Below are 16931 nucleotides of genomic sequence, written 5' to 3'. Positions count from 1 at the left end.
TCTACATACCCTATAAATTCGTTCAAAGTGGATGTATTCCTCTCAAAATCAAATGCGAGATTTTAGCTCCCAAAGGTTTGTAAACAACTTGCGCCACACCAGGAGATTATCTCGCCTCCTGAAACCGCAAACCAATGAGATAGACGAGACCTGGCGTCAATGATAATGGATCAAGATTTTCCCGGGAAAAGTATCGTGTAGCAGTCTTTTTTTTTTCTTTTTTTTTTTTTTATCTCGCCCTGTTGATCGTTTAGTAATGGACAAAGTCGGCGAAGAGAAAACCCGCGGCAGAAAGGGTAAATCTGTCGCATTCTTCTTTTTCTCCATCGGTTTCGTCAGATTCCAACGAAGAATCTTGTTTACAACCTTCTGTGGTGTTGACTTTAATTTTTCAGCTCTTTGCCCCAAGGATAATCGAATGCACTGTCAATCTTCAGTGGATGCCGAGCTTGTCGACGCCTCCTGGCCAAACCAAGAACCTTTGTCGCTTTGTTTTGTTTTGTTTTGTTTTTTTTTTTTGACAAAATGCTGCCATTTCTCTCTTCTTTGGACCTTTTTTTTCTTTTTCTTTACCCAAGGACTCTTCTCTAATTTTGAGTTTTGTGTTATATCCACGAGAAAAGACTTTCTACGAGCAGATTAATTCCACGTGTGAAATTTGTCAAGGGCGCGATGTAATATTCCTCCGAATATTCGAATATTCCCCCGGGGGGTTCGCCCATTTACGAGATTATGACACCTTCCTGATTTATTAACTTTTATTCGAAAATACGTTTTTTTAAATAAGTCGGACACTTTTTGAGATTTTTAATTTTTTTTTCTTTTGCAAACGCTAGTTAAAAAGTGTAACTTCAATCTAGTCAAAAAAAAAATCAGCCTCTGAAGGTAGGAAGTAACCTTATATAAGCGTGCTTAATAATGAATAATAATAATAATAATAATAATAATGGTCTCTATTGATTCAAAACAGAAAAATACAATCCTAGTGTTACAAGCAATTTGAGTTAAAAGAGTTAAAAGGTTAATAATTCCACAAAATTAAATTTACCACCTGATTACAGTTAGAAATTGTCATATAGGTTATGTCTAAAAGTTAAACGACCAACGAATGTATTTTTAAAACGTTTTCTTTTGATGCTTGTTCTGGTGCCAGACCTAGTCCGTAAATCGTAGCTGCAGGCCTTTACAAGCGGAATAAAAAGCGACAGGGGTGATTGGCGGCCTTAGAAACCTTTTTAAAAATACTACTGCTTCTGTAAAATTGATCGTAAATTGTGATTTCTTGTAATAAAATTCCTTTTCCAACAACGATCGAAAAAAACATTGTACTGGGGTGAGATCGGAGTCTGATGCTCCATATGGGCATACGTGAAATCGGGGAAGTACTAAGGAATCGAAAAGAAAGTCTATTTCTACCTGCTTATACCCCTCTTTACGTAGAGATCTAAGGACGTAGAGGCATTTAACATGTGTATTGAACCTACAGTCACTCTGAAAGGTGACACCTAGAATGCTCACATAAGTACAACTAGGGATCCCTAATACAGGAGGGTACAATTCATGATTGCCTTTCTAGGACTGTAAGCTCCTTACATTTGCTAGGGTTACAGAACATTCCATTCTTTTCTAACCACTCTAAGAAATGTTTGACCAATGTCTCAGACATGTCTTTAAATTGTAAACAGGAGCAATGATATTTGAAACAGCAGCATACTAGAATAACACTGGCAGGGTATCTAAATAGATCTCTAGATCATTTATAAAAATATGGAATAGATAGGGTCCGCTTACGCTACCTTGAGTAGTACCTTGATTCAATAATTTCCAATCAAAAGAAATATTATTGTAGCAAATTCTTCGGTTTCTACCTTTCAAAACACACGGGTATAGTTTAATTATATATGGATTTAATTGGAGATTTCTCAACTTTCTTGCGAACAAGAATCAGAATACGGCAATTGAATTTTTTTTATTGGTTGATTGAAAAAGTGATGGACTCAACACAGAGAGTGTGTTTTTCTGAAGGGATCGATCGATCGATGTTTTAACAGTTTTTTTTTTTTTGCCTTAATTAAAGTTTTCCATTGTAAACTCCCAAACTGCCACTCGATGCGTGGAAAACATCCAACCAAAGCCACTGCATAAAGCAATGACGGGAAGATGTTTTTCATGAAACGATGGATTACTGTTGTTCCTGCCAAAGACGTACAAGTAGATATAAGTCATTGCATTAACTTGTTTGGAATAAAAAGTAGAAAAGAAGAAATTGTAGAGCCGGTGCAAGCGAGCGGATATGTAAATGTAGAAAAGTAAGATGTCAGATTAGCATGAAATAACAAATTTAAAAAAAGAAAAAGTTTGTGATCAGCATCAAAGGAGAAATCGAGATGTTTTTCTTGATATGTAAAGAAAATCGCGAAAAAAGGTTGTATGTTTGAAAACACAGAAATGAGGTGCGTCGCCATTCAAAGCCTTTCTCAGGCCACACTTTCACCATCTGCTTACACTTAAAAGTAAACCGTTCTGAAAATCCACACCCACGTCTAGGGTAATCCGAGAAGAAACTTCAGATGTTAATACAGAGGCTTTCCTTTCATATTTATATATGAATCTTAAGCTGCCCTGTACTTCTGTGATGCACTTCACCCAAATATTAGAAAGATGTCATGGCCTCCGAAACCTACCGAGCTATGTGATAGTGCAGTCAAACTTTCAGAAGAACTAGATGCGTTTCTATACTCTAAACTGGCAACACACACACATCTCGGCGGAATATTCTGATCGCGTGCGGCGCCTTGTTACCTCTTTTGGCCAGGACATTATTTAAGGAGTTACGGCAGGAGTACAAAAACCACCCAAGCAAATACTGTTACCGTATGCCGAACAATGTTCAACTTATCCAGATGCCACACCGATTGGGGCATGAGATCGCTCCTTTGCCTGAAACTATCAAGCCATATATCAAAGCAACACTCCCGTGGGGTATTATAGATAGATTGGAGGAGACCCTTTCTGGTGCGGGAACCAAAAAGCCAGTGGCTAGGATGGATTTAACATTTCTGTCCTTAATGAGGATCAACTGTCTCACTGGCTGTCAACAGGTATCTCCCGAGTATCGATGTGCCTGCTAATGACATGGCTACCGTTCACAAGGTTCTAGTGCAGTCTCTCAAGGTAAAGAACACGCTCAACTTAAAGAGCATCGGCTTCGTCATTGACTCAACACTGTATGCAAAGGCAAGCGAGGGACAATGGAAACAAAGCGCAAAATTGAAAGATATGGTTATGAAAATGGAAGTATTCCACACAGCATGCACCATGTTGTCCAACACTGGCAAACGCTTCCAGGATGCTGGCTTGCGGGAACTGTGTGTAGAGTGTGATGTGATAGCAGAAGGTTCTATTGCAGAAGTTCTAAAGGGACTTACTCGTGTATGAAGCCCGATACTGATAAATCCCTTGATTCCACTATTCCTGTAAGTGGAAAAATTTTCTTTACAGAATTTTAAAAAATTAAAAATGAAAAAATGAAGCTGTAAACCTATTTGTTTCTGTACTTCTAAACATAGCAAACTTTACATAAAGTAACAAGAAATCACCTTTATAGAGTTATGTTTTTATAGACTCATGCATAATACAAATTTAACTGCCAACTGCAAGTAGGAAAAAAATCAAGGCCTTTCTCTTTAACTTTAAAGATGACAAGGACATGGGAGGGCAAAGACATGACATTGAGGAGAGGAAAACTTTAAGTGAGGGTAAGATTTAACAAACAAAATTCATTAAGTTTCATGGCTGAAGAATTTCTCCAGTTTTCTAATTTGCTCAAAGCATTCCAAAATGGGAAATTCAGGCCAATCCCGCATGACCAAAAACCTATAAACAACTGACGACAACAATTTCTTCTTACTATCCTCACAGAACCAGAAATGAAGAAAAAGAAGAGCCGAAAGAGAAGAAAGAAGAAAAATAATGAATCTCAGCAAGAAGGAAACGAAAAACCTAGTTAAAGTGTAGATGAAGTTATTAATAAGTGCAAAAATTATCATGCAATGTCTTCTATATTGAAATAGCCTTAACTTTTCTTTTAATACCTGTCAAAAAGTTATCTTTGCAAATGTGATGAGAATAAATGATATAAAGTTTTCCAATATGTATTAGTCGACTGTAATCGGGCCAGATGGTATTATTTGACAACATTTTCCAGAGGCAAAGAGGTCAACGAGCTATAATTATATGCAACTGATAACAAAAATTTTTGTTTCAGTCATCATGGTCATTATGCACTTATCAGCGGCCGTCCCAGGGGGGGAGAGGGTGACCCCGGGGAACCCCTGGGCATTAGGAATTTCCTAAGCCCCCTAACCAACAATAACATTGTTCAATATAAAGCTACCAATGCCCTTCCCCTGGGGACAAAGAAGTATGCTCTACTAACTCAAACAATGTAATGCTCCAAAAGAATGTTATTTGCCACAAACTAAAACTTACTTCAGCTTGTGTTTACTATACAGGGCTATACAGGGCTCAAAGTTAAAATCATCCTATGTGGCTTTTTGCCGGCGACTAACTGGAAAAAGTAGTAGTAGTAGTAGTTTTTTTACATCTGTAGGTATCAATGGTAATAGCCAGTCACCATGGTAAGGATCTTTTATTCTCAAGATGGCGGCAATGGTAAAAATCCAGTGGGTGTTTTCCCATGTGTCTCGTCTCGGAGGTGCAAATGCACTTCAATGCAAAATTGGCGACGAAAGTCTATTCCCCCGTATGACCCCAGGGTCGATCCCCAGGATGGCAGGTGCTAAGTGTATAATTGTTAATCTCGTTATCTGTTTCTTAAAAATTCACAAACAATCACTAAATCAAAGCTCTCTTTCTAAAAATATCCTTACCGAAGCAATCTCATCTCTGCAATAATCTAGAAAATTTTCCTAAACATAAACATGTCAGAGCATTTTTTCATAGCGAATTAGATTTGTCATTTTTATTTGCGTTTATTTTGATGAGATCCCTGAGATAAAAGATAGTTTACGACGAAAAAATTCATTTTAAGAAAGAAATGATCATGTACTTTTAGATCATGTATTCTATGAATACAGTTTCCATAAATTACTCGGGCTTTCCGAAGGAAACGCCCGAAACAAATTCGGCTTTTTTTTTTTCAATTTGAACCTTTGGCATCTGTAAGCACCTACTGCTATATAGTAATATTTTTTTTTAATTATTGTCTAGTACCATAACAACATTCATTACACTCTAGCAGACAAAAATAAAAACAAGTAGACTTATCCATGATTGGAAATGACAAAATTGCGTAACGACAGCACAAATGGCAATAGGGCAGTCTCCTAAAGATAACTCCAAATGTGCGATAGAGAAAGCCCAAGTTCAAGCAGCTATGCGTCTGCTTGAAGGGAACAAAAAGTCTAAAACAGCAAAACATGATGAAATATTCCTTGCATAATGAATATGAAGTTTCAGCATTTCATTTTTATTTATCAAAATGTACATCTTTCATGGTTTTAATTTCTGGTTTCCCTCGTGTTGTGGAAAAATGAAGTAACCTTAGTAATGGGATAGGATCCGATTCAAGCTTTGAACTTAATTCGACACAAATATCCAGTGCTACTTTATCTGCTGAAATTTATGCCAGAAGCTCTATAAAAATACCGGTTTAGGCCTTCCCTGCACTTTGTAATCCCAAGAAAAAGAAAATAGAGATTACCTTAACATATTGCAGCAAAATCCCAGCTTATCTTGAACCTAAAACATTACCCTGGAAACTATACTTCTGCGCATGCGCCAAGAGCAAAGTTTGGCACACGAGCCTTCTTTCGCAAAACGACTCTCGTTTTGTCAAACGAGTCTCGTTTCTAAAAACGAGTCTCGTTTCTAAAAACGAGTCTCGTTTCTACAAACGAGTCTCGTTTCTACAAACGAGTCTCGTTTCTACAAACGAGTCTCGTTTCTATAAACGAGTCTCGTTTCTATTCACAAACAAACGAGTCTCGCTTTAAATCGTTTATCGAGTGACTTATAAATCGTGACGATTTAAAATCGACTCGTTGCCCAGAAACTGTGAGTGATCCAGTAAACGTCACCAAACCGGCAGTGGAAACACATGTTAACCATCATGTTTCCACAACGGTTTCACAAATTTATCTCACGTTTCCGTTAACGGGTTCTTAATATATTTCGTCCTGAGTTAGGATCGAGATTGTTAAACTAGAAAACAGGAAGTGCTGCAAGTGAGCTTATGCTCTAAACTATCGAGCGTGTTGGCTCAAATTTTTCGCGACGTTAATTTCCTTGCACAAGACAAGCTTCTTTTCACTATGGACATTGCATCTCTCTATACTGTCATTCCTAGTTGCAAAGGTGTTCTGGTCCTCAATTTTTTTTTTTTTTTTTTTTATCTACACACTTTTAAGGAACCTAAATCTGAAACACTACTTCACTCAACTGAACTAGTGCTCACACTCGATTTTTTTTTCATTCGGGGAAACCTTTTGCAGACAAACCTATGGCGTAACCATGGGTTTTAAAAAAGGGACCTGGCTCTGCCAATCTTTTTGTGGGCTTTGTCGAACACCAATTTTTCAGCCGTTGTAGTGAGCAAGAGACTGCTCGTTTCGATGGCCAGAAATCAGTAGACATGATATGTCGATTTGGGACTCCAACATTGGACAACAGAGTTATGGCCATCGCTCTGATGGTGTGTTTTATTGAACAGCCCAACCGCTTTGCTGATTTTTTTTCATCATTTTTGCCAATGTTTAGACGCCTAATGGCCGTTGCTCGAACTACACGTCTTCTTCAGGGCTGAAATTTGCCTTCGGTTACCGGAAAAACGCATTGCATTTCGGGTTTATCTTTTCAAGGTAGAGCTTTAGAGCCTTGTAGCTGTAGTATTGGTCTACAGTTTCGTACATTCTAGCTTCCTTTTACCGGGATGATTCTACGAAGCTTTATCATGGGCAATGGCTGCGAATTTTCGCCCGGCTGCATCGACGCCAAAATTGAAGCTTTTGGTTGTTAGATCTCTCTGTCCCCCACGGCCTCTCCGGAAAAAGAAAAGAACTATATGAAACCAGACATTTCTCAAAGGCGAGAGCGGGGAGGAAAGCGAAAAAACACCACTAGTTTATAGCTGTTTGAAATGCTCTTCTTCAATTGTAGGTTTGTGAGTTACGTTTTCCTTTCCGCTTCGTTTTAAATTGACAAGTTGCGCGTCTAATATTTGGTTTGACCGCAAAAATCTCGGCTCACTTGCTAGTTGGAGCCCTTTGTTGTAGGGAGACGAGTTGAGATACCTTTCAATTCCGTGTCTAAATTCAAGCAAGGTGGATTTACTATATAACTCCCCTTTCTGAGTTCGTGATTCGGCATAAAATCGCCTTAGGTTGTGGTCCAGCTGACCAATCGTCATGTCTTCGAGCGGTGTTTGTTTAGTTTTCTCTGAGCACCAGGCTGAGATTGAACGCGTGAATGGCTCAAAGGAATTGATCTCTGTTATTTAGTATAGTAAAAGAACAGACGACTGAGGATTATAGGAAAGACATTTTGTATGACTCACAAGTACAGTTTGCCGGAAGTATTTAAACAGCTTCCCACGCCGGAAAAACTTTGCAATGAACGCTTGTACAGAATTTTATTATCGCTAAATCGCTGAAACACGCTCTCTAAAATTGCTGCTATTTATTACTCACCTCAAGCAAAAGAAACTGACGTCAGCGTACAACCCACGGGCAAATGGATCGAGAATATAGGCCAGTCAGAACGCGCGCTTTTGCAGAGCTATGTTATAAGCGTACCAGTAGCTTTCCATGTTCAAATCATCTTGAGCAAGATCATTTGTTTCTCGCGACTGCCTCCATGCCACTGACAAAGGTTAATGAAATAGTTACGTTGACAAAGAACATCGGTTTCAAAACAGTATAGTGATTAAGCTTAACGTATTTACCCTTCAATCTGGAAAAGGTGGTATGGAGGGAACTTACAATGACGCAAAACCTTCATAAACCTCTTTTCGACAATAATTTTCCTTAAAAGTGTCATTCCTATCCCGGTGCTTTTGAAATTTCATATTGTCTGATGTTTACTGTTGCACTATGATTTTTTTCTCTTGGAATATTACCAATACAAAAAATTTACTATTACTCAACTGAAGATTAACTATTTGATTATGGAAATCTATAGTTTAATTAACTGGTAAGCCTTAACACTACATTGTCCTTATTCGTGTTTTTCAACTTAAGAGTTAGGAATCTAGCTGTGTCCCCCGTCACTGAACCAGGATGTACCCCATGGCTTTGATGTGCTTTTCTCCATTATCACGCTGGTGTGTTGCCTCGTTTCCACAAGTATTGGAGCCATCATGCAGACCTCCTGTGCCAAAACCAATCCTGGAGTCACAAGAAGAGCGGTCATTCTGCTGGTTAGCAGTGATGCCGATTCTTGCTTTGGATTGACGAAGTTGGTCTCCCACTGCATTGAATCCTTCCTTGTTGCAGTGGGGCTGCAACGATGCCTGTGAGCCAATGGTCCATAGCATTGTATCAGCAGCATATATTTCGGGGTCAGAAGTTGATAGGCAAAGAGGTAAGTCGTTAATATAAAGCGAAAAGAGGACGGGACCCAAAATTGATCCTTCTCGAACGCCTTGTGGCAACGTGAGAGGGTTAGATAGTGATCCAGAAATAGCGCATGTTTAAGTTCGATCGCATAAATACGATTTGAACCATCTCAAGGTTGGTTCACTAGCGTGGTATTTAGCGATTTTAGATAATAGAATGTCGTGACTCACTAAGTCCAAGGCTTTGCTCAGACTCAAGAATATCGACCCAAAAAATTTTATCGATAGCCTTCAGCCAGTTGTCTGTGAGGTTCAACAGGGCAGTTTCGCATGAATGATGTGGGCGATAGGCAGACTGTTTGCCGTATAGAAGGTTATTGTCGTATAGGTATTTTAAGAAGCATGAAGCAATATCTCTTTCAAGAGGTTTAGAGATAACTGGCAGGATTGAGATAGGCCTATAGTTGTTTCTGTCATGAGGTGAGTCTTTCTTGTAGACACGAGTTAGCTTGCTGTTTTCAATTTATCCGGAAAAACGGCTTTACTGATGCGAGAATTGTAGATGTTGGTCAAACAATTAGATATCGCCGGTAGTGCTAGTTTTAGAATTTTAATTCCTATCCCATCCAGGCCTGTGGCTTTGTTCCTCCTATGCGCTTTGTATATTCTTCAGCTTCTTGAGTGGTCATGAGGGGGATATCAAACTGCGTAGAGACATCTATGCGAGCATTAATAAAGTGTGAAATGCTAGCCTCTATGTTAGCAAGTACCTGTTCGTTGACTGTGACCTAAGCCACGTTTGCAGCCCGCTGTATGTTAGTCCCGGAAATGATCGATAGTTAAAAGCATCAGCCATGGAAAGTGGGTCTGTTATTTCTTAGCCATCCATTTCAATGAAAGAGGGTGTTAAAGGAATCGGATGTGTTGGTAGTGCATGTTTAAGTGTTTTCCAGAGTTTTCGGGGTCGCCCATATTTTCAGTGATTTCATTTCTCATGTGGGCCGATTTTGCGTTAGCGATCATTTTGACAACTTGATTCCTTAGCTTCTTATACATGGTGTTCGCTAGGACATTAGTTTTCGCACGTTTCTTGATCTTATTTCTGGTTCGGATACAATCAATGATACAGCTATTCATCCAAGGTGGCAGCTTTTTCCGCTTTACACTTTTCTCGACAATGGGTGCGTGCTGGTTGATTACACTATTAAAAATCAGCTTCCAGGTTTCCAACTTGTCGTTAACATCAAACACTGACCATGGAGCGGTATCTAGATCGTAAATAAAACTGTTTTTGTCAGAATTATTAAAGCTTCGATATTTGATGGTATCATGATGCAGTTTGGGGGATTTAAGGTCGCGAAACTTGTGTACAAGCAGACTGGATAGTGATCACTCAGTCCATATATTGGGACTAGGGTTTCGATGATCCGCTCTGGATGCGAGACATAAATATGATCTAGCAACGCGGCCGAACATCGAGCAACCCTTGTAGGAGTTGAAGAAGAGACGATCTGTTTTATTCTTGCGTCCCGGAACACTGTAAATAACCTACAAGACCCATTTACTGCTAGCAAGTCGATGTTAAAGTCACCAACCGCAATAACTTCGTTATACCTGCTCATAGAAATGCCGATTAATTGGTCAAGAAATTTGTAGAAATCAGGACTTGAGCCGGTTCGGTGGGCGGTAAATAACAATGAATAAAATCTTTGGGCCTGATCGATGTTGTTTCATTTCCAGGCAGAGATGTTCGAGCTCAATGGATGAATCCAACAATCGAACTCGACGACAAAGGAGAGAATTGTTAACATAAGCGGCAACCCCACCACCTCTCTTTGAGTCGCTCCGATCACAGTGGTGGATCTGATAATTCTTCAAAGCAATCATGCAGTCGCTCCGAGTGAAATTTAACCAGGTTTCACTCATTGCAAATACATCAAAATCATTAAGCTTCATCGGAGTCTTTACCTCTTCAAGATGGCGAGAAAGAGATCTCACATCTGATTTTATCGGGGAGGTGGGATGTTCGAGTTCGAGATCGTAAAATTTCCAACTGTGGTGTCATTTCTCGCTAGTGGGCCGAGGTTTGAAGAAACATCACCATGCAGAGCAATGAGTTTGATATGAAATGCCGAACGGTGATTACCATAGTAGATTGCCACAGCGCGACTGTACCCGCTTCTCTTGAAGAAATTAACATGGCGTCTTTTGAATTGCAAACATGCAGGAGCGTATTCAAGATAAGTAGTTGTGGCGCCTTGAAAAGCCATTCCAACTCTGTCAAAGCTGGACATGTCAGCTTGCAGCTCCCTGTAGGAGAACTAGGCGAGCGTAGCTACCAAACAGGACCAAGAAATTAACTTGAAGGTCACTATCGAGATTTCGGCACGCATTCACATTGGACAGAATTGGCTCTGCTCAAGCCAGTTGAAAGATAGTTATAATTTGCGAAAATCGGACCTAAACTTTTACAGATACTTTTAGAAGTTGTGTATAAAACTCTGAGCCCAAACAAGTCTACGACCGCGGGTTGACATGGCAAGATTTACCTTTTTTACAGTTTGGACCTTTGAATCCAGTGGTGCACAAACAGCGATATCCTTTGTCGGTAAAACCGCTTTGACAAGTTGCATTGTTATCGCAAGGGTTATCAACACAAGCGCTCTGAAGCCAAAAGGAGAAAATGTATTACCAACCTTAGTAACATACGTTGAAATATTGATGTCGCAGGTTGCATGGGTAATCAATCATCTTTAAATTTTAAATTTAGAGCAGGCAAAGAAAATAAGATAGAAAACGAGGGGCGTAATGATAGTGCTAGAGTTAAAAATATCTGAAGTAATATTAGAATTATAGCTATCATTTGAACACCTATGGCTGAGAAAGTAGATCTTCGTCGCTGAAAATAAGTATTTGCTGATGATCCAACACCTACCTCGGCTGCACGATAAAAATAATTTTCTTCTTTCTTCAGCTCGCTTTTGTGTCCTTCGTGAGTAACATTATTCAACTCACATTTGTACCCTCCTTGCCTACCCACTCGTTTATCAAGATTAATGCTGACACAGTCAGGCTCCATGTAACACATGATCTCACAAAAATTCATTGTCATGACTTCAACGATGCGAATCACGTGGTTTACGAGACGCTTGCCGTCTAGTGCTTTTGTAGGTGTAAACTCCAAATGGCGGCATTGGTCTTCATCGGAAAATTCTTAACAATTTAGAAGAAATATAAGAAAAGGAAAACAATGTTAGTAGAGATAAACATATAAGAATTGATAATTATGGGAACAATAATATTATGATTATAGTATGGCAATTTGGTTTTATCAACTAAGTTGAAATTTAACAAATGGTAAACACCACAGCGTACACTATTGAGTTATGGATGCACGCGGGAGGTTGCTAAGCACGAAAGAAGCGTAAGAGTCGCTCGAGACGATAGCCGAGAGCGACTCTAGCTTCTTGAGTGCTTAGCAAACCTCCAGAGTGCATCAATAACTCAATAGTGTACGCTGTGGTGTTTATCATTTGTTTTAGAACATAACATTGATACATTGTAGCTAAAGAGTTCTCTTTTATTTAACAAATCTAACGCGACCAGAAAAAAACAAGCGCGCGCGGAAAACTAGTCTTTGCTCACGTCAGCAGCGTACACCCATGGGCAAATGAGGGACGCTAAATTAACCAATCAGAGCGCGCGCTTTATTTTGGTTATGTTATAATGTAAATTGGCCACCGTAAAGAGTTTTAAAAAAGCTGACGTTTCGATCGTTAACCCTTCGGCTAACGCTCGAAGCGTCAGCTTTGAAACCCTTAACGATGGCCAATTTAAAATTTGAACTTAGTTGAGAAACTAAACCAAATTACCTTGTTACCCCCACCGACGCAGCAAAACAGTTTCTATAGAAACTTTCCCCCATACTTATGTATCCACCTCTATATATATCTGTTTATTTCTTGTACTGTCGCAATGAAGGAGTCTTTTTACTTTACTTTTTTGACTCCACACTTCTTGTTTGTATCCGCTGCTGTGGTTATTGCGCTAATAAAGTATGATATTTGTTCAGTTTTAATCAGCTTTTTCCCCAACAAATAAACAGTTTAAAAGTTTATTTTTACCACAATTTTTTTTTCCGCTAATGATAGGTTTAAGTAAAACTAACCTTGGGGAGTTTAAAGGAATTTAAAAGTGTTTAGTGATCTTTAAGCGTTTCATTTTTTTTTCGGAAATAAATAACAAAAACCCATTTACACAAAAAACAGGTACGGGTGTGAACCGGTAAATATTATAAAGAAGGACTATTTTCCCTTCACTATCCCCACTCAGAAATGAGTAATGGTAAAATTGACCTTTCGATGAGACAGAAGCAGGTATCATGAAATATCAAAGTAACAGAACAAAGATAAAAATCGAATTCTTCATATCACAGATCGCTTTCTGAAACCGACTTCACAAAAAGTATGCAAATGATTGCAAAATATCTCATTCAATTTGTTTTCCTTGTGGTTACAACTTCCTCGTTTTTTTTTTTTTTTTTTGACCAATAAGTCCTGGATGTCATGTTATCTTTATTCATTCTTCCAGCAGGTATTCAATTCATTGTGAGAAAATAAATTATTCATTTTACTTTACCAAGCTTCCCAATGACCTAATTAACAACTGTTTGGTTTTATAAATTGAATTGAAATTTGAAATTGGCTACTGTAAAGAGTTAAAAAGCTGACATTTTGAGCGTTGGCCCTTCGTCTGAGCGAATGACGACGGGGTAACGCTCGAAACGTCAGCTTTTTAACTCTTTGCGGTGGCCAATTTACAATTTCTACTTAGCTAATAAACCCAAATTAACTTGTTACCCCCATTGACGCAGCACCACAATTTCTTTATAAACTTATTCCCTTTATTCATTTACCGACCTATTGGTCGGGAGTAAGATATGCCTCGGTATGTAAGTTGGCCTTCAGAAATAGCTTATCTTTCTAGAAAAGCATGCCAACTCTCTCTCTCTCTCTCTCTCTCTCTCTCTCTCTCTCTCTCTCTCTCTCTCTCTCTCTCTCTCTCTCTCTACTCACTGATGGCTAACGGTAAATACTGCTTTTCCTCAAAGGGTCATACTGCAAAGTAGGCCACACAATTGTAAGACCTACGCAGTTGTTTTCTTTTTTGAAAGCTGACTAATATACATTACAATAAACCCATAAAAGCTTCTTTTCACTTCAGGGGAGTTTATGATCCAGCAGTTAGATAGGAATGCTTTCAAAGTGTTTAAATCCACCTGCGATTCTCTGTCGAATCAGTTTACCCAACAACCTGATCAATATACTGACAAAAAAAGGAACATGAAGACCTCTTTAGATAATCAAAGGAACAGAAGAATTTAAGGCCGGTTCAGCAAAATTTACTAAACAATAGCCAAAGACTGAATCTCTTAAACAAAAAAAGCAAAAAAAACAAAAAAAACAAGTAAATTATTAATTATTCCATCGTCCTGACACGAAATGAAGTATTTGAATAACTATACTTCACGCAACAGCTGAGTTTCTATTGGCTGAAAATAGATTAGAAGGTTATGCCCAAGAAAAAATAGTTTTTAGATCGCTTCACCTGCATGTAGGGTTGGACATGAATTTACACTTCTCTCGGAAAACTTTCTGAATGAGTTCTTCTCGATGATGTACATGTATTTGATCTATATCTGTCTTGTTTTGCCATTGTGCAATATGATGCCTGCAACACAAGGTTAGTTTTACTTAAACCTATCATTAGCGGAAAAAAAAAATGGTAAAAGTAAACTTTTAAACTGTTTAAGATCGAGTTGCTATTGTTTTAAAGCATCTTTGTTTAGTTACCAACGATGGCGTTTTTCCTCTTGTTTTTGTGGTAGATCAGCTTTTTACAAATTAAAGTTTTGAAGCTTTTCATGACTAAATAAATTATTTTTTGGTAGATCTTGATGGGCTTATAGAAGTTATGGCTTGCATCTGTTCTATGGACGAAATAGAGACAAAGCAGACAATTACTGATAGTTATTTTGAAGTTTTTTGCGAACATGGTTCGAAAGGATCTTTAATTTTAAATGGAAAATCACCGTCATTTTTCTCAATAATTCAGGAAATCCATTCCTGTCTGACATTTGTCATGTGCAGTATTATGTAGGTATCTCACGTGGCAGCGCATGTTTGAAAGCCAGTGGTGCTAAGATCATTCCAGAGAAAATTGACAAATCTGCATGAGCACTGAGAATTCGTTGCAAAGCGAATGGAGCAAGGAAAATCTCATTCTCTTTTCTCTTTCATCTCGGCTTAAAATTATCAAAGATGAAAGCTACTTGGAAATAGAATGTTTGTTGCCATGGAGTTGTACCACCGTGACAACTGAAACTGACCACTTATTAATAAGAGGTTCCTTTAAAATATTCAGCCCACTTAACTTAGTGCAGAGCTTTATATTTTGTAATAACTCGCGCGGTGAGATAAGTAGTCTGAAAAAATTATGATGGAGGCTTTGACCATATGATATTTCAAACTTCTCAGAAGCAGATCTAGAAGATTTCTATAATACCTTTTGTGACTTATGAAATGTACTTTTTTGTGATCTATTTTTTAAAATATCATTGAAGTGTTAAATTATTAATCTCGCCACTCGGCGCGACTGATATTGAAGGGCTTAATACTCAACAGTTAATTTTTTTATGCAGACGACACTAAACTCTATTTATGACACCATGATCCCCGAGCATTGGAGGAAGGTATAAACCGAGACTTAGCCAGTTCAACACAATGGTTTCGACAGAATGGGATGTTAGCAAATCCAGACAAATATCAGGGTTTGGTTTTAGGAAACACTGATTGTGATTTCCATTTAGAATGTGCAGGGAGGCCAATACCTACTTCCAGTGAAATAAAATTATTAGCTCTAACATTGGATGACAAGCTCAAATTTGATACTCATGTTGCATCGATCTGTCGAAAGGTGTCGGGTCAGGTTAATGCTTTAAATAGGCTTAAAAATATCCTGCCTCTTATTTATTTTACCTCACTTTGATTATTGTAGCCAGATATGGCACCACTGTGGGGAAAGGAATACAAAGAAAATGGAAAGGGTAAATCAACGTACGCTTAGATCGTGTATACAAAGATAAAGGTATTTTATAAGAAGACTTGCTCGATTGTATCGGCTTGCATACGACATCGAAGAGTCGTAGGATTCAAGACGGTCAATAACTGCTATCTATATAAGGCTCCCAGACCTATTACTGACTTAGTTAAACCAAGGAGGACTGATTATATTTTAAGAGGCACTAACATGCTTTCCTTACCTAAGGTTAACAGTACCAAGCATGGTCTTAAGTCATTTCGTTATGTTGCTGCTAAGACTTGGAACGCGATATCAGATGCTATACGCGCAAAGGCTGGCACAAGAACGTTTCTCCACGATATCCGTTGCCTAAAATTCTAACTTTGCAGTTTTTGATCTCTGTTTTACTACACGTGTATACAAATATATATTTCAATTTTGAAATATCCTTTTTGTAAAAACATTTTACTTAATGCACATAATTTCTTGATGTAGGTTGTAATTTTTATTGTATATTTTGTTGTGGGCTTCCTGGTAAGTAGCTAGTAGCTAAGCGTGGTGCCACATTAAATAAAGAACTACTACTACTACTACTACTACTACTACTACTACTACTACTACTACGCTCATTCTAGGTTTTTGTTTAATTCCAGACTTCAGTGACGCACACGAATGCCGCACTTTAGAGTTTGGACCTGAAAAAGCCTTTGATGGCAAACGCCTGGTAAACCACTTGATTCGCGTGGTGGAAATTATGATCGCAGGGTTTTGTAACAGCGTGTGCTACATGGAACCCGACTGTGTCAGTATCAATCTCGATAAAAGAGCAGAGGAACGTGGAAAGTATCTATGCGAACTGAATAATGTCACTCACGAAGGACACGAACGTGAGCTGGAGGAGAACAAAGATTATTTTCATCATTCTGCTGATGCAAGTATTCTGTGTTGATCTACCTATTAATTGGTCCAAAAAGTAACGAAAAATATTTCAATAATGCAACTAAGTTTGTTGTAAGCCTTCGAATAATTTTACATATTCTTCTTTAACCTAACGATCCTCTTTGAGTTTTAGTAAAGAGGTTGAGATTGAACGAAACCTGGCCGCAAATTACATTTATCGGCTCAGTCTCAAGAGAATGACAAGGCCCAAGATGCAATTGTGATGACTAAGTCAAATTATCATCAGTTTGAAGGGAAGTGTACTTGATTATTAATTTATCTCTTTGGCTTTAGAGCGCATGTGTTACAAACCGCTGTAAGAATGAAGGCACTTGTC

The 16931-nt window shown here is 38.4% G+C and overlaps 1 long non-coding RNA gene and 2 pseudogenes across 1 annotated transcript; 1 reads left to right on the top strand and 2 right to left on the bottom strand.

Annotated features, from left to right (window-relative positions):
* LOC148729153 (uncharacterized) overlaps positions 1-16931 on the bottom strand; it is a 70879-nt pseudogene that overhangs the window by 50037 nt on the left and 3911 nt on the right.
* LOC148729156 (uncharacterized) lies at positions 3486-4153 on the top strand. The gene is made up of 2 exons (XR_015988855.1): positions 3486-3758; positions 3922-4153. It is a non-coding gene; the product is annotated as an uncharacterized LOC148729156 (long non-coding RNA).
* On the bottom strand, positions 6723-7429 carry LOC148729155 (uncharacterized; annotated as a pseudogene).

This window comes from Stylophora pistillata, chromosome 6, assembly GCF_964205215.1.
Source record: "Stylophora pistillata chromosome 6, jaStyPist1.2, whole genome shotgun sequence".
In the NCBI taxonomy this organism is placed as follows: domain Eukaryota; kingdom Metazoa; phylum Cnidaria; class Anthozoa; order Scleractinia; family Pocilloporidae; genus Stylophora; species Stylophora pistillata.
The sequence above is the reverse complement of the archived record's forward strand: the minus strand, read 5'-3'. Positions and strand labels throughout refer to the sequence as shown.